The 22,121-nt window shown below is 43.9% G+C and overlaps 1 long non-coding RNA gene across 1 annotated transcript in view; it reads left to right on the top strand.

The window, feature by feature from the left end:
* Window positions 1-22,121, top strand: part of LOC132542029 (uncharacterized) — a 53,202-nt gene that overhangs the window by 16,432 nt on the left and 14,649 nt on the right. Inside the window, exon 2 of the long non-coding RNA XR_009553161.1 lies at window positions 7,415-7,549. This is a non-coding gene — a long non-coding RNA (uncharacterized LOC132542029). The remainder of the gene's footprint in view (window positions 1-7,414; window positions 7,550-22,121) is intronic.

Genomic DNA, 22,121 nt, shown 5'->3' with positions numbered 1-22,121 from the left:
ATGAATAGCCAGGGATTGTAACCTCAAATCAAGCCTCAGAGCAACTGTTACCCATGTGCACAGAATTTCCAGTAACTTTCCATTGCACAGAAAACAAAGTTTTCTTTCTCTTTCCCCTCTCCCCGTCCCCCCCCCTTTTTTGCCACCAGGTTTATGGCTGGTGTTCAGTGGCTGCATAATTTCACTGCTCCTGGAAACCATTCTTTTTCTCTTGAGACTGTGGGTGAGAAACAGAGAGAAGAGAAACTGCAGCACCACTCTAGGCATGTGAGACTTTCCCCCTGCAGTTACTTCCATGTGGTAACTGGGGACCTGAACCTGAGTCCTTGCACATATGTGCTCTACTAGGTATGTCACCTCCTGCTGAGACTTAAAAAACCCTAGGACTTAATGACCATGACATCACAAGTCTGACTCTTTCCCTTCCCCCAGTGCTCATTGCCCCCCAAGCTACACTAGCCACCTGCCAAGCTTGTTCTCTTCAGGAGCTGTGTCCTAGCTGTTCCCTCTGCCCGAAATGCCCATTGCCTAAATTCCACAATTCTGGATCCTTCTTTCCCTTCAGATCTCCAATGTTACCTACTCAGAGCAGCTCTCCTAGACTACCCAAATCATAACTTAATGCTGCATCGCCCCCTCTTCATTTTTCCAGAATGCAATTCACAAACAGATCTTCTGTGTGTCTATTTATTGTGAAAATGTCTTTAGGGGCCTGTAATATATGAAAATGCTGCTGTAACCTGGCCTGCTTAGTTTATAAATGCATTTCCAGGCCTGGACCTGCCATTGGCATACAGAAGTTTCCTGTTAGGGAATGAACTTGCCCTCTGAATGGAAACTTACCTACCCCTCTTCCCTACCCTCACCTCAGCTCACTAATTGGCTTTATGGGAACTGGCTTTCTGTCAAGACCTAGATTGGCTGCACCTTCCTAGCTTCCAATCTGCTTGGAGTCCTGATTCATTTGGAGGGTGGTTGTTGGTTCAGAAGCTCTGCAAATGTTGTGGGAGCCAGTTAACATCTGGGGTGAAGCCTAGAGTCTTTCCTTTCTTCTTCCCAAGGAAGAGTCCTTAAGGATTTTATCCCTCCTGTCTCTCTTTCTCTCCATTAGACTGGAAATAGTTTAAAAGGAAGGAAATTAAGAGTTCTGGTTTGGCCTTTGATTGGGATGTTTCTCTGAGTAGCTTCTGAGTTCATTTTCTTTCAGTTGCATAAGGCTATGGAAGGGAAAGTAAATTTGAATGATGTTCACTATCTTTAAGGGATGGAGAAGAATGACTTGGTGAATATATATGTATGTATCCAACCCATATCTATAACCTTGGAAGAACTATGGCAGTTTCTGCTGGAGGGGGATTGGGGGGAGAGAATTCTGGTGGTGGGGATGGTGTGAAATTACACCCCTATTATCTTATAAATCTTATAAATCACTAATAAAAAATAATGACTTAGATTTCTCCTCAACACTGACTACTTTGAGATGGCTGGGAAAAGCATATCTCTACATATATTCCTTAAGATATTTTGACTTTAGTATCGACCCCTGGGATCTATCGTCTACTCTGGAGTCAGAACAGCTTCTTTCTCAACTAAATCACTTCTCGCTTTACTGTGGGTACTTTCTGTTGTTTGATCTGAAGTCCTCTTGTCAGCAGTGTTGTGTCATTAATATTAATCATAGCCATTTTAGTGTCTTCTAACTTATTCTATTATTTGGTTTCTCTGCCTTTTAATATTAATCACATTTTCTTGTCTTATTCCATATCTAGTAATATCTTATTACATGTTGGTCATTGTGAATCACAGAACTGTGGAGGTTTCAGGTGCTAACAACTCCCACCAGCAGCAATTTTTTTCTTGTCTTTTTTTCAGTAAGTTAAGATACAAAGACTGTTACCTTAATAGAGCCAGAAAGTTAGTTGGGTTGGAGATGGACTATGGTTCTGATAAGGCTTGGACAAACTTTAGTTTATTTTCTTTCATTGTATGACATCTTTCTGAAGTTTTCATTAAAAACTGCAGGACTCTCTACCTTCTTAGTCCTGAACACTTACCTCCTTTGGGGTGGAGTATCATAGGAACAGGAGACTCTAGCTTGTAAGCTATAGTCACAACCTATTTTTGTGTAACCCATATGATAAGGATGGCTTTGGCAGATGAAATTTTGTAATGCAATTGATGATAGAACGAACTCTGAATCCCTGTTAAGTGAAATGTTACTTCTTTCATGTTTTTTTTTCTTCTCCTATGTAAACCTGTGTTATTGTTACTTGCTTGTGTTCCTGGGCTCTCATATAATAGAAATTAACAAAAGGTCACACAAGGCTGATTAGGGTTTTTTCTTGGGCATAAGAGAGACAGCATAGGTGACAAAATCATTTGCTGACTCTCCAAAGTCACCCAAGGCTTTGGTTTTAAAAGAATAATAGCATACAGGTGGCATGTGATTCCTTGAGTTCAACAAACTGGGGACAAGTAGCTGTGTGTTTTGCCAATTTTATACATGCTTCTTTGAAGATAGTCTATACTCAGGATAGTGGAGCTCACGACTGCCACCCTAGGAAAATCTCGGAGCCATCAGTTCGGACATTTCCCTCCCCTTTAGTGGTATGTGTGTGTGTGGGGGTGGGTGGGAATTAATGGTTTGTAATACAGGTATTGATACATACATACAACCTCTCATCTCCTGGTGAAAGCTGCCTACAAGATTCTCCTTCCATTGGTGGTAAGTCCTTTCCCACCGTCATGCACCATTGTGCCTGTGTGTGGCCATTGGGGAGGTTTCAGGTGAAGTTTATGTGGTAAATTATTTCCTGCTATTAATCCATGGGGGTTAACAATTAGGAGAGTGGCAACTAAGTTCTATATCTACTCTGCTTCATTATGAAAAAGCACCTTCAATAATTTTACTTTCTTTTTGAGTATAGTCAAGAAATTTGTTTTTTATTATGTAAGTGCCTTTGTATATATCCTCCTCAGTTTTAACTCTTGGTCTGCAAGGTTAATATATAACCATTTATTATAAAAATCAATATGCATTTATAATTCATGATAATAATATAAGTAAATATTTATATTAAAATCTTGCTGACTTCTTGTGTATCAGAGTTTGATTAGAGAAGAAGCAGCAGTAAGGAAGATGTGGAAGAGGGAGGTTCTTTTATAGAGATTTATTGTAGAGATTAGCCCTTAAGTAGTTGTGGGAGCTGGTGAGACTGTCTATGAAAATTAATGGTGACTATTCTCACCTGCTTCATTCCTACTTTCTGGCTCCTGTTCATTAAACAATTTGTCCTGCTTTCCATCTTACTATATTCAACCAGCAAGTTGCAGATGCTACTATGATTCCATCCTGACTTCTCCAGGCAGGTGACCTCACCAGAGTGTCTTGGAACCTTGCCTCTCCAGAGCTCTACCCCACTAGGGAAAGAAAGAAGCAGGCTGGGGATGTGGATCGACCTGCCAACACTCATGTCCAGTGGAGAAGCAATTACAGAACTCAGAACTCTCACCTCCTGTACCCCCAAAAGAATTTTAGTCCATACCCCTAGAGGGGTAAACAACAGGGGAAGTAAACCAGAAGACTCTGTACCCTCATTCTGCCAGGATCCAAAGTGTTGGTCCCCAGCAATTGTGTTTTATTAGCGTCAATGAAAGGGAAGCAAATCTGGAAAATGTCAGAGGAAGCCAAGCACAGTTTCTCTATGTGAAAGAGAAGAAGAAAAAAAGAAAAGACACTTGGAAGTTGTAATAGGTATTGGGATAAACTAGAAAGGGAGTGAAGGCAGGACCATTTAAAAAAAAATGAAATATATATATATATATATATACATACACAAATATAGATAGATAATTATAGAATCAGTCTATATTGGTGACCCTGGGAAAACTACTGCAGTTTTTAGAGGTGGGGATGGCACACAGAATTCTAGTGGTGGTAACTCTGTGGAATTATACCCCTATGACCTTACAATTTTGTAAATTAATATTAAATCACAAATTAAAAATAAAACAAGTAAAAGGACTGGGGGAAAAAGAATCAGTGGTGATTCAAAGTCTACTGTGGAAAAGGTCTATGGCAGTTTGTGGTGAGGAAGTCTGTGGAGGTTTGGAAGTCTATGGTGAGGGAGTGTAATAAAGATGGAGCATGTCTTGCTATGAACTGACCACTTTCAGGACAAGCACCCTATGTGCTGGGATAGTCACAACTTGTTTGATGTTCTAGAAACAGTTCAGTGGTTATATTCACTCAGGCCCTGGGAGGAAGACTTGCCATTCTGATCCGAGAGTCAAAGTTAAATTTGTTCTCTCATCAAACAGGCCATTTCAGGTGCAGCCCAGCCCTCTGGCTCCAGAACTGCACACAGCAAGGAGAGAGCCATCTTATGATTATTGTATTGTCTAGCAATTACTAACTGTGAAATCAAAAACAGGCCTTTCTGGGAAAAGGAACATGCCAAAGTAATAAACTAAAAACAAACAAGAAGAGATTTTCTGATTTATTTTTATCTTTTAAAAAGATGTATTCTTTTACTTATGAGAGAGAGATTGAACTTGGGGCCTCATGCTTGCCAGTCCAGAGCTCTGGCCACTGTGTCACCTTCCTGGACATTCTAATTTATTATTATTTTTTTCCTCCTAATTGCTGCAGTCAAATCTCTGTATCCCACAAAGATGTGAAAATTTTCCTTAGGTAAGTTAGGTGAGGAAAGCTTCTTGCTTCAATCATACTTCCCCAGAGACCTGGGCACAAACTGCAGCTTGGTATACATGGCAGTTCTGCATGGTCTCTGCTACTTGTTCAACTTCATCACCCGTGCTTACTGTTGACTGACTCTGACAACCCTTGCTTTCTACTCTTCCCCAAATATGACCTCTCTTTTCAGCCCTCCATGCTTTATCTCTGATAGTGTCTCTGTATAAAATGCCCTTACCTCACTTCTTATTTCACAAACACCCATTAATCCTTCAAATCCCAGCTCAAATGCTAAAGTCTCTGGAGTGGACTCCAGTGCTTTATGCCTGTGTTTCCTCACATCTGTGCCTCTCTGTGTATTCATATTTACAAGCTCCTTTGCATTTTGGAGTTCCTGGAGAGAGGATTTGTTGGAAATCCAGTGGTAGCACAGCAGGTTAAGTGCACTTGGCACAAAGTGCAAAAACTAGCATACAGATCCTGGTTCGAGCCCCCGGTTCCCAACCTGCAGGGGAGTCGCCTCACAAGCGGTGAAGCAGGTCTGCAGGTGTCTACCTTTCTCTCCCCCCTCTGTTTTTCCCTCCTCTCTCCATTTATCTCTGTCCTAGCCAATAGTGACAACAATAAGAATAACTACAATAAAACAACAAGGACAGTGAAAGGGAATAAATAAATAAATATTTTTAAAAAGAGGAGTTGTTCATTTCTGTGTCCCCAGCACCCAGGGCTGCACCTAATAACGAGTGTATTATTTATACTTTAGAAAGAGACAGAGGGGTTAGCAAAATGGCTCACTGGGATAGTGCAATGCTTTGCCATGTATGCAACCCAGACTCAAGTCTGGCCCCCTGCACTGGAAGAAGCTGTGGTCTTGGTCTCTCTCTCTCTCTCTCTCTCTCTGTATGTCTGAAAAAAAATCTTTTCTACCAAATAAAGCAGTGAAACCCCATTGGCGACAAAAAAAAAAAAAAAGAAAAGAAAAAAGAAAAGAAAAGGGAGTCGGGCTGTAGCGCAGCGGGTTAAGCACAGGTGGCGCAAAGCACAAGGACTGGCATAAGGATCCCGGTTCGAACCCCGGCTCCCCACCTGCAGGGGAGTCGCTTCACAGGCGGTGAAGCAGGTTTGCAGGTGTCTATCTTTCTCTCCCCCTCTCTGTCTTCCCCTCCTCTCTCCATTTCTCTCTATCCTATCCAACAACGACAACTACAATAATAACTACAACAATAAAACAACAAGGGCAACAAAAGGCAATAAATAAATAAAATAAATATTTAAAAAAAAAGAAAAGAAAAAAGAGAGAGGAAGCAAGCAAAAGGAAAGAAGGAAGGAAAGAATATATAAAGAAGTAAATAAGGAAAGATAAAGAAAAGCAGAGAAGAGAGAAGCAATGATGGCAGCCCATCTCAGAACTCTGTTTCAGTTAACCCCAGAGTTTGTCACGATTGAGAGCCGTCCTAGTCCCACCCGTGCCCATGGGGAATCTCATTTATAAAAGGTCTCTCTCCCAGGGAGCCGGGACTAGTGTGCACCTGCTATTTGCAGAAGGCAGCTCCTGTACCCTCTCTGACCAGCCAGTCCACCCCCATGGCTCCATGTGCTTTATTTGGACTGGCTGGGCAAGCTGGGACTTGTGTTGGAGTAGGAAACTTCTGCAAATAGTGTGTGAATCCCAGAATGGAAGGGCCTTGCTGGCTGGCGAGGTGGGCACAGATGGGGTTTTTTGAGGAGACGGCCTCCTGGGGTCCACCAGGTCCACTCAGCAGGATCTGTTTGGTTCTTTTCTGACACCCCAGGTCTTCGACTCAGTTTCCAAGAACCATGGGTGCCACACAGTGTCTCTGGGGATTGCCCTGTCTTTTGAAGCCCTTTATGTTGCTCATTCAGCTAGCATGTCTGCAGTTCTGGAAAAGCCACAAAACCAGACAGAAATAACCTGCCAGAGGCTGGAGTTCCCCATCTCTCTTGGACCCACTGTGAGGTTTCAATGTGCGGGGCCTCAGTGGACCTGGGCTTGGCTTGAGGGGTGATCTGCTTTCTCTCATCCTAGGACAGAGCCTAACCAGACTCTAGGCCCCTTCCCAGGCACCTGGGTGTCCAGGGCATGGGGTAGGTGTTCACCCATGCTTGGTCCTGAACACTTGTGGGTGGAGCACACTAGCTACATCAGACACTAGGGTTGTCAGTGTCCCAGAGGCCTTTGGTTGGACTGGCTGAGAATAACCATGAAGAGATGTGTGCATTTGTTCTTTGCTTTTACTAACATGTTGTTGGGGGTTGGGGAGATATCAAGTGGATATGCAAAAATATTTCCATGCTTGAGGCACCAGATATCCCAGGTTCAATCCCCAGTAGAAGCCAGAGCTGAGCTCTTATGTAAAATAAAAAAATAAATGCTGATGGAGTTGAAGTCATCTGAGGGCTCCTATCACACCTTTGCTGTGCACTAAATGACTTCTTCAGCAGTAAAAAAAAAAAAAAAAGTCTGTAAACCAGAAATACTTGAACTGGAAAAGAGAACACCAGCAATGCCTTCCATTTCTAGAAATGAAGAGGCCTACAGGCAGGTGAGATGGCTCACCTGGGAGGTGCCTGTTTTGCCTTGTGTGTGACTCAGGTTCAAGACCCTGGTACAGAACATGGGAGTGTTATGCCATTAGGGGAAACTTCAGTGCTATTCTTTCTCTCTCTCTCTCTCTCTCTCTCTCTCTCTCTCTGTAGCTGAAAAAAATTGGCCTAGAGCTATGAAGCCCTGGTGACTACTATGTAATGACGATGGTGATGTGATTGGGAAGATCCAGAGGGATTCATGGAGATGGGAAGTCAACAACGGCCACAGAGTCAATAGGAGTGGAGGTGAGAGACTTGGCTAGAGATTTGAGTGTATTGATGAGAAGGTCACTGGCTTTTCCAAGCCGTCTTTTGTTACCATGTCACAGGAATTTGGTCTGGTAGCAGAAGGTCTTAGGCAAGCTGTTGACTGATTCTTTCAGAACTGAAGAAGTGGAGCCCTTTTCTTCCTCTGCAGGCTTAAAGTTGTGTTGTAGTCTGCATCTTTCACTAACTAGATTTGTTACTTAGAGGAAATCATGGTCGCTGTGTAGGCCTCAGTTTCCTGTCCTACAAAATGGGTGTGTTTGTCCTTGAAGTCCTCTCCAGCTGTGAGATTCTCAGAAAGAGACAGTCTCAGCCGGGAACCTTAGTTGTAGGCCAAGTCAGGACTAGGAGGGTAGGAAGGGGCCTTCCTGCAGGTCCTGAGAAGCTGGGCCACCAAGGCTCCTCCTGCTCCTCCCTCTTCCCAGCTCTGATTGCATCTCTCCTTGAGGGCTGATGTTCTAAGAGTCCACCTGTAAGTCATGTCAGTTTCACAGAGCTGCTACAAGAAATCACCACAGGGGGTCGGGCAATAGCACAGCAGGTTAAGCACATATGGCGCAAAGCTCAAGGACCGGCATAAGGATCCCGGTTCGAGTCCCCAGCTCCCCACCTGCAGGGGGGGGTCACTTCACAAGTGGTGAAGCAGATTCGAAGGTGTCTGTCTTTCTCTCCCCCTCTCTGTCTTCCCCTCCTTTCTCAATTTCTCTCTGTCCTATTCAACAATGACAGCAATAGCAACAATAATAATAACAACAACAATGATAAGCAACAAGGACAACAAAAGGGAAAAAATAGCCTCTAGGAGCAGTGGGTTTATAGTGCAGGCACTGAGCCCCAGAAATAACCCTGGAGGCAAATATATATATATGAAATCACCACAGACGGAGAGTTTAGAACAACAGACATTTATTTTCTCACAGTTCCAGAGTCCTGCAGTCTGGTAGGAAGGTGAGGAAGGGCTTGGTTCCTTCTGAAAGCTCTAAGAGAAAATCTTCTCTGTGACAAGCATTTATTTATTTATTTATTTATTTATATTGCCTCCAGTATTATTTCTGGGGCTTGGTGCTTACATGATGAATCTATAGCTTCTGGTGATCATTTATTTATTTATCTATTTATTATTTTATTTGTTTAAGAAAGGAGACATTAACAAAACCATAGGATAAGAGGGGTACAGCTCCACACATTTCCCACCACCCGATCTCCATATCCCATCCCCTCCCCTGATAACTTTCCTGTTCTCTATCCCTCTGGGAGTATGGACCCAGGGTCGATGTGCGTTGCAGAAGGTGGAAGGTCATTTATCTTTTTATTTGATAGAAAGAAATTGTGAGGGAATTGGGGATAGGGGAGAGAGACCTGCAACACAGCTTCACCATTTGTGAAGCTTCCCTTTACAGGTGGGGGGATGGGGGCTTGACCCTGGGTCTTTGTGCACTCAACCAGGTTTACCACCACACCTCATGACTCTCTTCTAGCTTCTATTGGCTCTGACAGTCCTTGACTTGTAGATATGTTACTCCAGTCTTCATATACCTCTGTCTTCATATGTTCTTTCCTTCTGTGTGTGAAATCTCCTTCTCCCCCCTACCCTATTATATAAAGGTACCAGTCTAGTTGGTGGGTTTTTAAAAAATATTTTATTTATTAACATAAAAGAGGAAGGAAGGAAGAAAAAGAAAAACAGAGCATATTCTGGCATTTGCAATGCTGGAGATCAAACTCAGGAGCCTGCTTGTGTTCACACACACAGAGAGACACCCAGTGCCTTATCCATTTTGTTACCTCTTGAACCACCCAGTCAATGGATTTTAGGCCCACTCTGAATCGTGGATGATATGCTGAGGTCCTTATCCTTTTACCTTAGCAAAGACCCCATGGCCAAGTAAGATTAGACTCAGATACTGAGGGTTGGGAGACAGGCAAATCCCTTCTCAGGATAGTATTCAACGGCTACTACCTCAACTTCCATTATTCACCCAACAAGCTATTTTGCATGCTTGCTCTCATTAGACTGTCTTAACAAGTCTTACTCAGCTACCACCTGAAGGGCAGTTTCCTGGGATGGAAGTTGACACAGCAATAGATAATTCTAATATTATACATGATAAGTGCAACCAGTGCTCAAGATATGCAAAGGCAATCCAGGAGATAGCGAAGTGGATAAAACACTGGGCTCTCAGGCATGAGGTCCCGAGTTCTACCCCCAGCATGGCATGTACCAAAGTGATACCCCCTCTCATTAATCTTTTTTTTTTTTTTTTTAAGAGGCATACAAAGGAACTTGGAGGTAGGCCAAGTAACCTAGGACTTGGAGGTCTGGTGCAAAACTAAGGAAGATGTAGGTCACTTGGACCACAAAGCCTAATGGCCAGAGGACCAGACTCCCTTGCATGAGTGTGCAGTACAGAGGAATCCAAAGAGTAGGGAGAGGAATGGGAGCCCTGCTTTCTTCCTCAGGCTCTCAGGCCTCTTCTTGTTCACTGTTACTTTCTCTAAGTCAGGCCCTAGCACTTCTAAGATCCACTACTATACACAGAGAGAGCATATCATTCAGCAGCTGGTGGAAGGATGGTGTCTTAAGGCAGCCCCCTGAGAATGACAATTAGTCATGGGTGGACCATGTGGTTGCTTTTTCTGGTCCATAGGAAGGGTCCAAAAAAAGTAGTAGGGTCCATGCAATACACACCTCTCCTGGATTTAGGGGGTGCACTGTCTGGTGTAAGGCTTACAGCCACCCCCCCCCCCAAGGACCTTGCCAGAATGCAAATATACACCCAGGGAAAGAGGGCCAGGTTCATCCAGGGAAGCAGACAAAGCACCTGCCATGCCAGTGTTCCCGGAGGGCATAGGGCAGACACCCAGGATTGATCCCTGACCTCAGTCCTGGCCACAGTCCTTCTCAAATGAGCACTCCAGGCTGCCTGGATGATCAATCACTGTTGGCAGCAGAAATGAAATCCATTTGGCCTCCTTGTATCCACCTCTTATCCCAGTCATTTGTCTGATTGGCCATGGATTGCCATCCATAATATGGGTTGGCTGTGTAGAGGCCTGGGCCCCCCAGGGACCAGGTTCCAGAAGAGGGAGTTTTCATTAACTTGATTGGTCATTGAGGGAGTGAGCAGAATGTCTGGAGGTTTAGAGCTCGGGGGGTGGGGGGGAGTGGGGGGGGACTGGCCCTGTCTGCCAGGCCCCTCTGAGCTTGAAAGTTGCTCTCTCATCTTTTTCCTGCTCTGCAGTGTCAAGCTGGTTGAGAAGATGTATCTCATACTTCATCAGTTTTGGCCAGTTACTCCCACTGCATATACCTCTTTCATACCTCTACCCCACACTTCCAAACTTTGTGGCCTATTACTGTGCCACCAACGGCTAAATATTTCTGAATGTTGCATCTTAAAATTGAAAATTTAGGGCATTCCCTTGAGATTGGGTGCAGGACAGTGGGGACAACTGCTCTTCTGATGACCCCTCATAAATAAGGTTTAAAAGTGTTACACCTGGGGGCTGGGGGTGGTGGTGCACCCAGTAGAATGTACACATTGCCGTGTGTGAAGAAGACCTGGGTTCAAGCTCACATTCTGCACTGGAAGGGGGAAGCTTCACAAGCTTTCTCCTCTCTACCTGTCTCCTCCCTCTCAATTTCTGTCTCTATCAGAAAAAGAAAAAAAGACTTCTTGGAACAGTGACATTAACCTTGCTAGCAAAAATAAGAAGAAAAAAGTGAACAAATAACAGTGAACAAAAAGACCTTGATGGTGGGAGAATTAGCAGGCTGGTTGGTTCAGGATACACTGGGGGCAGCATGTGGGTGTCAGGAGTCAGTCTTGTCAGTGAGTGTGCAGAATACCAGGGGTGAGAAGAGATGATTGTCATGAGAGTCTGAGGAGCTAGCCAGGCTCAAGCATAAAATTTCTGGCTCAGGGAGATAGCTAAGCCTGTTAGAGCACCAATTTGTGTGTCTGGCGTCCCAGAGGCTGCAAGTTCAATTCCTAGCACCACTTTATGCTAGAGACCACAGCACTGAACTTCCTTCAGTGCAGTGTCGGGCCAGGTTCCAACCTAGATTGTGCACATGGCAAAGCAACACACATTTAATTTTTGAAGCTATCTTTTTCCTTTTTTAAAACACAGTCAAGAGAGCAAAAAAAAAAATCACAGCACCAAAGCTTTCTTCCATGTGGTGGGGGCTCAAACCTGGGTCATGCACATGGCAATATAGGATACTGTCCAAGTGAACAAGTTTGTCAGCCTCCATATTCACCATCATTGCTGCTCAGTGATGTAAATAAAACAATATGGCGGATGCTGGACATTGGCCTCCCTTCCAATGCCTTCTGTTTAGTTTTATCTCTCATAATCACACAGATAGTTGCTGATTTCTTGATTTTCTAGTTTTAGATGTTATCTCTGCACTTATTATTTCAGAATCTAGATTTAGCCTGTACACACTCACACACACTTATACATTGACCTTCTCTCAATCTGTTTACATCTCAACATTTGATTAAGTAAATATTCAGTGTGTGCAAAATAATGTGACTGTAAATATAAATTGATAATTAAGCTCCTGATTGCTGTGTGATGACATTGCTTTTCTTTAATAGCTCATTGCTTATTGTTCTTTGGGAGGATTGAGAAGTGTAACAGGAGCCAGGTGACATGACAGTTTCCCTATGTTCTAGACCCATTGATTTGTCTCTTGCATCTAGGAGTTCCCTGACAGACAGGATCAACATCTTTGAAGGGAGTGAGTTTTATCCCCAGCTTCAGGGATCTGGTCATGTGATAATAGCATGGCATCTAATCCAAGGGCAAACAGAATCAGATCTCCTGTATCATGATTCAGAGCCAGACAAGGACAAGGACACCAGTATCCATTCTCCTTCGGTCTGAAAAAGGCAATAAGCCTGTTTTTTCCTTTTGAGAACTGTCCCAGCTATAAGTGCCAAGCAGATCTAAAGTGGCCAAGTCATCAGGCAACAAAGACTCACCCTGGTTCCAAGGAACGAGAGCGGAGGAGACCAGAGAAGCCTGTGGCACATGACTCTGATGAGGGACTTGACCAGAAGGATTCAAGTGAAGGTAAAGGAGATCCACCAAAGCCCAGGTATCCTATGCACTGCTGCACTCTGGAAGGAAAAGGTCATGGACTGGGTGAAGTGCACCTGGTAAAGTACACACATAATGGTGTGCAAGGAACCAGGTTCAAGCCCCCAGTCCCCACCTTCAGGGGAAACATCACAAGTGGTGAAACGGTGCTACAGGTATCTCTCTCTTTATCCCTATCTCCTTCTTTCTTCTCAATTTCTCCGTCTCTATCCAAAATAAGTAAATAAAATACTAAAGAGCTAATAATCATAAGTAGATGCCTATCTCTCTCTTGAGACTCTCTAGACAAGGAGTTTCAGAGTCTGAAGTTGAAGCAAGTTGACAAGGATATTTTATTTTATACCTCTAATATCTGAGGACTTATGAGCCTACAAAATCTCTCCCAAATCATTTTATTTGGGGAAATAGTGGTTTACAGGGCAGTTGTTGATACATGAATATAGTTTCTTATCTTCCCATGGTAAGTATCTCTGCATTACTCAAAAATTAAAAACAAAATATTTTTTTAAAAAAGGGTCATATCCATGTGTCCACACTTTACCTGAGATGGAGACTGGCAGTGGGGCAGACTGATCCACTCCTAGGAAAACCAAGAATGAACAAGAGGGACAGCCCCTGAGTCCTCCTCCCCCCAATGTAACCCCTTATTCACAGATTGTGTTCTCAACCTTGTAGCAACCTCCTTGTAGGATGATAGAATTCTCCAGGGACTCAGCAATGCAAGGATGGTGCCCAGAAGTCCAAGGGAAACCAGGCCACAGAGCAACTCAGTCACATGCTCCTTGGGGGCTGGGTGGTGGCGCATGTTGCAATGCTCAAGGGCCCAGGTTCAAGTCCCTTTGTCCCCACCTGCAGAGGGGAAAGCTTTGTGATTGGTGAAGTAGGGCTTCAAGTGTGTCTCCCTGTCTCTCTTCTTGTCAATCTCCTCTTTCCTCTCAATTCCTGACTGTCTCTATCCAATATATAAAGATAATTTTTAAAAAAATCACCTGCTCCTTGCTCGAAGTGAGGCTGACCATACCTGATGGAATGAACAGGTGACCCTGCACTGCAGGCATCATCCCCAGGAAATACACAGCCCAGGAGGCCGCAGGGACGCCTGAGGGGTGCTCTGGCTCCAGGCACTGCAAGAGAATCTGACACAGTAATTAATGGAATCTTATAAAACAAATTCAGATTGATTGGCCAGTAAATGAGGGTATCTCCACCCAGAGTGAAAACGATTTAAAGGAACATAAATCGGGTCAATAACAAATGCAGAAGGAGGCAGGAGGCAGGGGAAGCAGCCAGTGTAGCAGTATTGGTGTTGATGTTATTTATTTTCGAGCATTAAAAGTCTTCATAAAAAAAAGCTCCCACGTCAAAGCCTTTGGAGAGAGCCGACAATGGAAAGCTTAGATCTCTATGTTAGATGTGGTTTTCAGAGCTTAATTGAAAATATTAAATAAAAGACAGCGATTTAATTAAATACAGAGGCAGTGATAAATTGTTGGGATTTTATCTAGTCATGAAAAAGAAAGGTCTGGAACAGAAGGCTCTGGTGTAAATGTAGAGCTGGAAAACACAGATGTGTTTGGAAGAGGGTATTCTGAGAGCATCAGCAGAGTTTCCTTCCAGCCCTTCCTACAGGATCATTGTAAAAAGACCCTATGAGTGGCCAGGGTCTCAGGAGTCTGTCTGTCTCGACCCTGATCCCGAGACAAGAGGCCCCTTTCCCACGGCACAGCTCTCTTGGTTTAGCCCCATTCCTCTGTGTGTGTGTGTGTGTGTGTGTGTGTGTGTGTGTGTGTGTGTGTGTCTGTGTCTGCTCATGTTCTTATCTGCTGGAGTAACTGTCCCACAAGCTTTCTTTCCCTGACTCATTGTCTGAGTCACATAGAAAATGTCCACATCCTCAATCACAGGATTGCCCTCATTTTTTCCCAAAATTTATTTATTTACTTATTTTTTAATTAATTGATTTCTTTAAAAAATTTTATTTATAAAAAGGAAACATTGACAAAACCATAGGATAAGAGGGATACAGTTTCACACAGTTCCCACCACCAGAACTCTGTATCCCATCCCCTCCCCTCATAGCTTTCCTATTCTTTATCTCTCTGGGAGTATGGACTCAGAGTCATTGTGGGATGCAGAAAGTGGAAGGTCTGGCTTCCGTAATTGCCTCCCCACTGAACACAGGCATTGACAGGTCGATCCATACTCTCAGCCTGTCTCTCTCCCTAGTGGGGAAGGGCTCTGGGGAAGCAGAGCTCCAGGACACATTGGTGGGGTTGTCTATCCAGGGAAGCCTGGTCGGCATCGTGCTAGCATCTGGAACCTGGTGGCTAAAAAGAGAGTTAACATATAAAGCCAAACAAGTTTCCAAGTTTACTTATCTGGGGGATGGGTGGGTTAGGTCCCACAATGGTGCCGGTCCCTGTTTCAGGGCGCCATATGCCAGTCCCTGTTGGGGCACCATTTGCCAGTCTCTGTTCAGGGTGCCATAGAGCCTTTGGGACTCTATAGGCCATGGCCCCTCACCTGCAGGCCCTGCTCCCAGACGCAGGAAACACCCCTCCTTACTAGGTCATGCCCACAGAGGCAGGAAGCGCCCTTTGAGACATGAAATGCCCCCAGAGGCAAGAGATGCCCACAGAGGCAGGAAATACCCTTTTGCCTGTTAGGCCTTGCCCTTTGAGGCAGGAAACGCCCTCTCAGGCCTCCTCTTGGCATCACACTGGTTCTTGCTGCTCTCTTACTTGTTCCTCCATGTCTTGTGCCAGTTCTTTTGAAAATGCCTGTATGATATAGGTTTCTGTTCACCCCACACTCCTGATACTATGACCATTAGTTAAAAAGAAAGGGGGAAATGTTGGTATGCTTCTAAATCCTACTTATAAGACCTTCTGTTTTGATCATCACATTAGGTTCGCTTGTATTACTTATGATGTCGTCTATTTACATAATCACTGTTTTAACTGGGTCCCGCCCTGCCTGCAGGGTATTGGTTTAATCCCCACTGGTTAGATAGAAGCTTTCTATGTTCTGTTTGTGCTCCTTTTTTGCTCCGCCCCACTTCTAGTCATTTCCTTTCCCTTGTCACTTCCTGTGAAAAGATGCATAAAAGGAGATTTATCTGATTAATAAACGAGATACTGCTTCCTAGCTCAGCCGTGAGTCCCTGGTCATCTCTCTACTACCCATGAAGCTAGCCTAGCCTGGCAGGGCTGGAATAGTGCAGATGAAGAGTTGGGGGATCCTCCATTTTGTAGATAGCTAATAGGCATATTTTAGTTAAATTCCAAAGGGCCTGTGGCTATACTGGTTTTAGACTTAGGTACACTCCTCACCTACTTCCTATTACAGTTCTCTCACGTACTCCAAAGCTAACCTTATCAAAGCAAGGACTTCAAAAGCTGAATAAGGGCAAGAGACTGGCATACTTTAATGATGACTCTTTAGTCCCTGTCAGGCCATTCCATCACCTGGGGCCCTAATTGGGGAGTCCTGAGATTCCCAAACAGACTTGATGGGCCTAGACCTCAAATAAATCCCTCTCTATTGTTACCAGTCATTTCTATCAGGAACAACAAAATAGACCCCTTTGTGGGCCCCCATAGGACCTTGCCCTCAACTTGGATCAACAATGGTAGAGAATGTTCCATCCTCCAAAGGGAAGATGGACAACATAATTTATGCTACACCTGAGGAAAATGGGTCAATATTGGGGCAGCTTGGAATGTTGCTACTCATGACCACAGAATGTGAGCTCAGATCTACAGGGATGCAGAGGTCACATAGGCTCCTAAGCTAATTATGGGACCCAGATCACATCAAATCGATGGGGTTTACAGTCAATAATATTTATACCCCTTTCCCATATTAGGGAGCTACTCTCTTCCCTGACCCAGCTTTCTTGTCCTTTACTAGCCATGACATCATCTCCCCAGACAATAACTTGGATCCACTGGCATATTAGATTTCAGGCTCAGGGGCAAAAAGAAAAAGGAAAAAAAAAAAAAAAAAAAAGGATTCTCCTCATTTAGAGATGTTTGTTTCAGGGGCTAGAGAAGTAGTATAATGGTTATACATAAAGACTTTCATCAGAGGGCCAGGTGGTGGGCCACCTGGTTAAGCACATGTATTACAATGTGCAAGGACCAGAGTTCGAGCTCCCAGTCCCCATCTGCACGGGGAAAGCTTTATGAGTGGTGAAGCAGTGCTGCAGGTGTCTTTTCTATCTTTCTCCCTCTCTATCACCCCTTCCCTTTTGATTTCTGGCTGTTTCTATCCAATAAATAAAGATTAAAAAAAAAAAGACTTTCATGCCAAAAGCACCATAGGCCTCAGGCTCAGTCCCCAGCACCATCATAAGCCAATGTTGAGCAGTGCTCTGGTAAAAATAATAAATAAATAAATCCCCCCAAATAAAAAAATAAAATAAAAACCCAAACCTAAAGATGTTCATTTCAGCTGACCGGGAGCAGGAGGATAAGCCACATCAATCATCTTTATCCTCCTTATAGCAAGATGCCTTCCTTCTTTTCTTTCCTACCCCAGTTATCATTCAATGCCTGCCTGCCTGGCTCCTTCACCCCCAACATGGATATATTTTTTTCTTTGTTGATAGAGGTTGAGAGGCAGAGAGAAAAATAGATATGGAGAGAGGAAGAGAGAGAGAGGGAGAGAGGAGATACATTCAGTTCTGTTCCACCACTCATGAAGCTTAAGGTAGTAGTGCCTCAGGTGTTCCTCTTTCACTCTGGCTCACTCCTTCTCTCTTGCTGCCTTGATCCCACTCTTTTGGGATGCAGCATCATCTAAGTTCATTTCCCACGTCTACACTCGACCGGACCTGCCAATATACGCGGATATCTTTGCCCCCCTGTTCAACGCTTGACGTCTCGTCACCCAATCTGGTCCCCTACGCCTACACTGAACTTCTCTGTTCCAGTCTCTTGGAAACAGAGTTGGCAGTCAGCTGAGGTAAAGAACAAACACCTCATCACAGACCCCTGCAAGCGTCAACCCGGCTTTGACCTAGCACGTTATGATTGGGCCCTCCTCAATCGCTATTGAACAGGCCATGGCCGGTGCGCCGCTATGTTCCATCGCTGGGGAGCCAGAGACGGCCCGAACTGCCCCTGCGGCTACAGACAGACTATGACCCACATAGTCAACGACTGCCACCTCTCCAGATTCAAAGGAGGTCTCGAAACTTTACATCAGGCTCAACCTGACGCTGTTGACTGGCTACGGAAGAAGGGCAAACGCTAGAAGAAGAAGAAACGTGGGGAAAAAAAAAGCTTCCTGGAACATGTATGCAGCAAGCCCCAGTGATAACCTTTATGGTAAAAAAAAAACAATCCCATAAAATAAGATTTGAAAACATTTTCAATTATTCTTTAGGTTGTCATGTCCTTCCAAGAACAAAAGTTTGAATTTTGCTGAGGATTAATATATCTATTTCCCCTTTGCTGCTTATGTTTCTGGCATCCTATTAGAGAATCTTTAGCCAAATCCTAAGTCATAAAGATGTGCTCTTCTCTTTTTCTTTAATGCATTTTACAGATTTCTGTTTTTTTTTAAATTTCTTTATTGGGGAATTAATGTTTTACATTAGACAGTAATTGCAATAGTTTGTACATGAATAACATTTTTCAGTTTTCCATATAACAATATAGTCCCTACTAGGTCCTCTGAAGGACCTGTATTCTCCCCCCAACCCACACCAGAGTCATTTACTTTGGTGCAATACACCAACTCCAGTTCAGGTTCTACGTGTGTTTTATCTTCTGCCTAAGAGTGAGATCATCCCATATTCATTCTTCTGTTTCTGACTTATTTCACTTAACATGAATTTTTCAAGGTCCATCCAAGATGGGCTGGAAACAGTGGAGTCACCAGTTTTAATAGCTGAGTACTATTCCATTGTGTATATATATATCACAACTTGCTCAGTCACTCGTCTGTTGTTGGACACCTGGGTAGCTTCCAGGTTTTGGCTATTACAAATTGTGCTGCTAAGAACATATGTGTACACAGATCTTTTTGAATGGGTGTGTTGGGTTCCTTAGGATATATCTCCAGGAGAGGAATTGTAGGGTCATAGGATAAGTCCATTTCTAGCTTTCTGAGAGTTCTCCAGACTGTTCTCCATGGAGGCTAGACCCATTGACATTCCCACCAGCAGTGTAGGAGGGTTCCTTTGACCCCACAACCTCTCCAGCATCTGTTGCTGCTGTTACCTTTTCTGATGTATGACATTATCACAGGAGTGAAGTGGTATCTCACTGTTGTCTTTATTTGCATTTCTCTGACAATCAAAGACTTGGAGCATTTTTTATGTGTTTCTCGGCCTTTTGAATCTCTTCTGTGGTGAATATTCTGTCCATGTTCCCCTCATTTTTGGATGGGAGTATTTGTTTTCTTGTGGTTGAGAGTGGCAAGCTCTTCATATATTCTGGTTATTAGCCTCTTGTCTGATGTATGGCATGTAAAGATCTTCTCCCACTCTGTGAGGGGTCTCTTGGTTTGGACAGTGGTTTTGTTTGCTGCACAGAAGCTTTTTAATTTGATGTAGTCCCATAGGTTTATGCTTGCCTTAGACTTCTTTGTAACTGGATTCATTTTATTGAAGATGTCTTTAAAATTTATATGGAAAAGAGTTCTGCCAATATTTTCCTCTAAGTATTTAATAGTTTCTGTTCTAACATCCAAGTCCTTGATGAACTTGGAATTTACTTTTGTATTTGGTGAAATATAGTGGTTTAGTTTCATTCTTCTTCATGTTTTAACCCATTTTTTTTTCCCAACACCATTTGTTGAAGAGACTCTGCTTTCCCCATTTAATAGTCTAGGTACCTTTGTCAAGGATTAGATGTCCATAGGTGTGGGGGTTTACTGACCAAGAGATAAAGCAGGTTGGGGCAGAGATAATCCAGTGGTTATGAAAAGAGACTTTCACAGCTCCACTGCTAGGCCATGAAGGTATAGATCTTCTCCTGAGTTTCTTCATTAGTTCTCTGTCCCCTGGTATCAGCACAGGGCCTCCCCCCTGCTGCTCCAGATTCTGAGAGCAGTAGCAATGGAGACTCACAGTTGCATTTGGTGAGTCTCCGGGGAGTCCTCTCCTCCCTTCAGCCATCTTTTTGTTGGTGAGACAGACTAGAGGTGGTGTCTCAACTGGTAAATTGCCCAACTGTTACCAGCCACTTAATCTCTCCCTAGGCTCTTCCCTATCCACAAGCCACAGGTGTTTGCACTCACTGGTGATTTGGTGGGTTTCTGAAGTCGTTGTAGTCCTGTCTTGTTGCAGTCCCATGTGGTCTCCTTTCACATTTTAGATTTCACCCATACACTTAAGTTTATGATTTATTTTAATTAATTTCTGTCTGTTGGATGAGGTTAGAGCCCGACTTCATTCTTCTGTATGTAAATATCCAACCATTTAGCACCTTATGTCAAAGACACCATCATCTCCTTGTTCTTGCCAAGCCTCAAGACTTGGCACTGTGTTAAAAAACAATACATGAGGGAGTCGGGCTGTAGCGCAGGGGGTTAAGCGCAGGTGGCGCAAAGCACAAGGACCGGCATAAGGATCCCAGTTCGAACCCTGGCTCCCCACCTGCAGGGGAGTCGCTTCACAAGTGGTGAAGCAGGTCTGCAGGTGTCTATCTTTCTCTCCCCCTCTCTGTCTCCCCTTCCTCTCTCCATTTCTCTCTGTCCTATCCAGCAACGACAACAACAATAATAACTATAACAATAAAACAACAAGGGCAACAAAAGGGAATAAATAAATAAAATAAATATTAAAAAAAAAACCAAAAAAACCAATACATGATAAATTTAAGGGTTTATTTCTGGACTCTCAATCTATTCCATCAATCTGTATGTCTGTTCTTAGCTAATATCACACAGTATGGTTATTATGATGGTGCAGTAAAGTTTGAAATGAGGGAATGTGAGTCTTCCAACTTTGTTCTCAAGTCTGGATCTCTTAAAGCTTCTAATCTGTGACTGCTAGGATCAGTTATTTGACTACTGGAAAATGTTTTTATTAGCGATTCAATATTTATTTGCAAAACTTTTATTATTATTATAAGATAATAGGGTTAGAGTTCCACACCGTTCCCAGCACCAGAGTTCTGTGTCCCTATTCCCTCCATTGGAAACTGCATTAGTTCTCCCAAGGCTGAAGACATGGGCTGGCTATTATTTCCATAACTATCTATTTATATTTATATATGTTTGCCAATTTTTTATGCTACCGCCTTTTCTTTTTTTCCAAGTCACTCCTATATTTATTACTGCTTTTGAGTGACCTTCCTTTTTTTCTCTTCTCTCTCTGTGGGACCTGCCCTGATTCTTCTTCTAGCGTTTGCCCTTCTTCTGTAGCCAGTCAACAGCGTCAGGTTGAGCCTGATGTAAAGTTTCGAGACCTCCTTTGAATCTGGAGAGGTGGCAGTCGTTGACTATGTGGGTCATAGTCTGTCTGTAGCCGCAGGGGCAGTTCGGGTCGTCTCTGGCTCCCCAGCGATGGAACATAGTGGCGCACCGGCCATGGCCTGTTCGATAGCGATTGAGGAGGGCCCAATCATAACGTGCTAGGTCAAAGCCGGGTTGACGCTTGCAGGGGTCTGTGATGAGGTGTTTGTTCTTTACCTCAGCTGACTGCCAACTCTGTTTCCAAGAGACTGGAACAGAGAAGTTCAGTGTAGGCATAGGGGACCAGATTGGGTGACGAGACGTCAAGCGTTGGACAGGGTGGGCGAAGATATCCACGTATATTGGCAGGTCCGGTCGAGCGTAGACGTGGGAAATGAACTTAGATGATGCCGCATACCGACGAATATCTGGTGGGGCGATGTTGCTAAGAACTGGCAGCCATGGAACGGGGGTGGAACGGATGGTTCCAGAAATTATCCTCATGGAGGAATATAATTTGGAATCGACCAAGTGGACATGAGGGCTACGGAACCATACTGGGGCACAGTATTCTGCAGTGGAATAGCATAATGTCAGAGATGATGATCGTAGTGTGGAAGCGCTCGTGCCCCATGAGGAGCTGGCCAGTCTTGCAATGATGTTATTCCTCGCGCCCACCTTTGCTGCAGTTTTTATGAGATGTTTGTGAAATGACAGAGTGCGATCGAGAGTAACACCAAGATAGACTGGCTGGGCTTCATGCCGGATTTCTCGTATCGCCAAGCTGCACATTAAGCTCACGCGAGGCCGAGGCATGGTGTAGATGGAAAACAGATGATACCGTTTTTGCAGTGCTAGGGATTAGTCGCCATTTTTTACAGTAATCAGATATCAGAGACATGTCTTTCGTGAGTGTTTCCTCGAGGATGTCGAACTTGGATGCCTGAGTTGCACAGCAGATGTCATCAGCGTAGATGAACTTCCTTGAAGAAGTTTCTGGGAGGTCATTGATGTAAATATTAAATAGCGC

The sequence above is a fragment of the Erinaceus europaeus genome, chromosome 1 (assembly GCF_950295315.1).
Source record: "Erinaceus europaeus chromosome 1, mEriEur2.1, whole genome shotgun sequence".
Classification (NCBI taxonomy): Eukaryota; Metazoa; Chordata; class Mammalia; order Eulipotyphla; family Erinaceidae; genus Erinaceus; species Erinaceus europaeus.
This window is presented reverse-complemented; position numbering and strand designations above follow the sequence as displayed.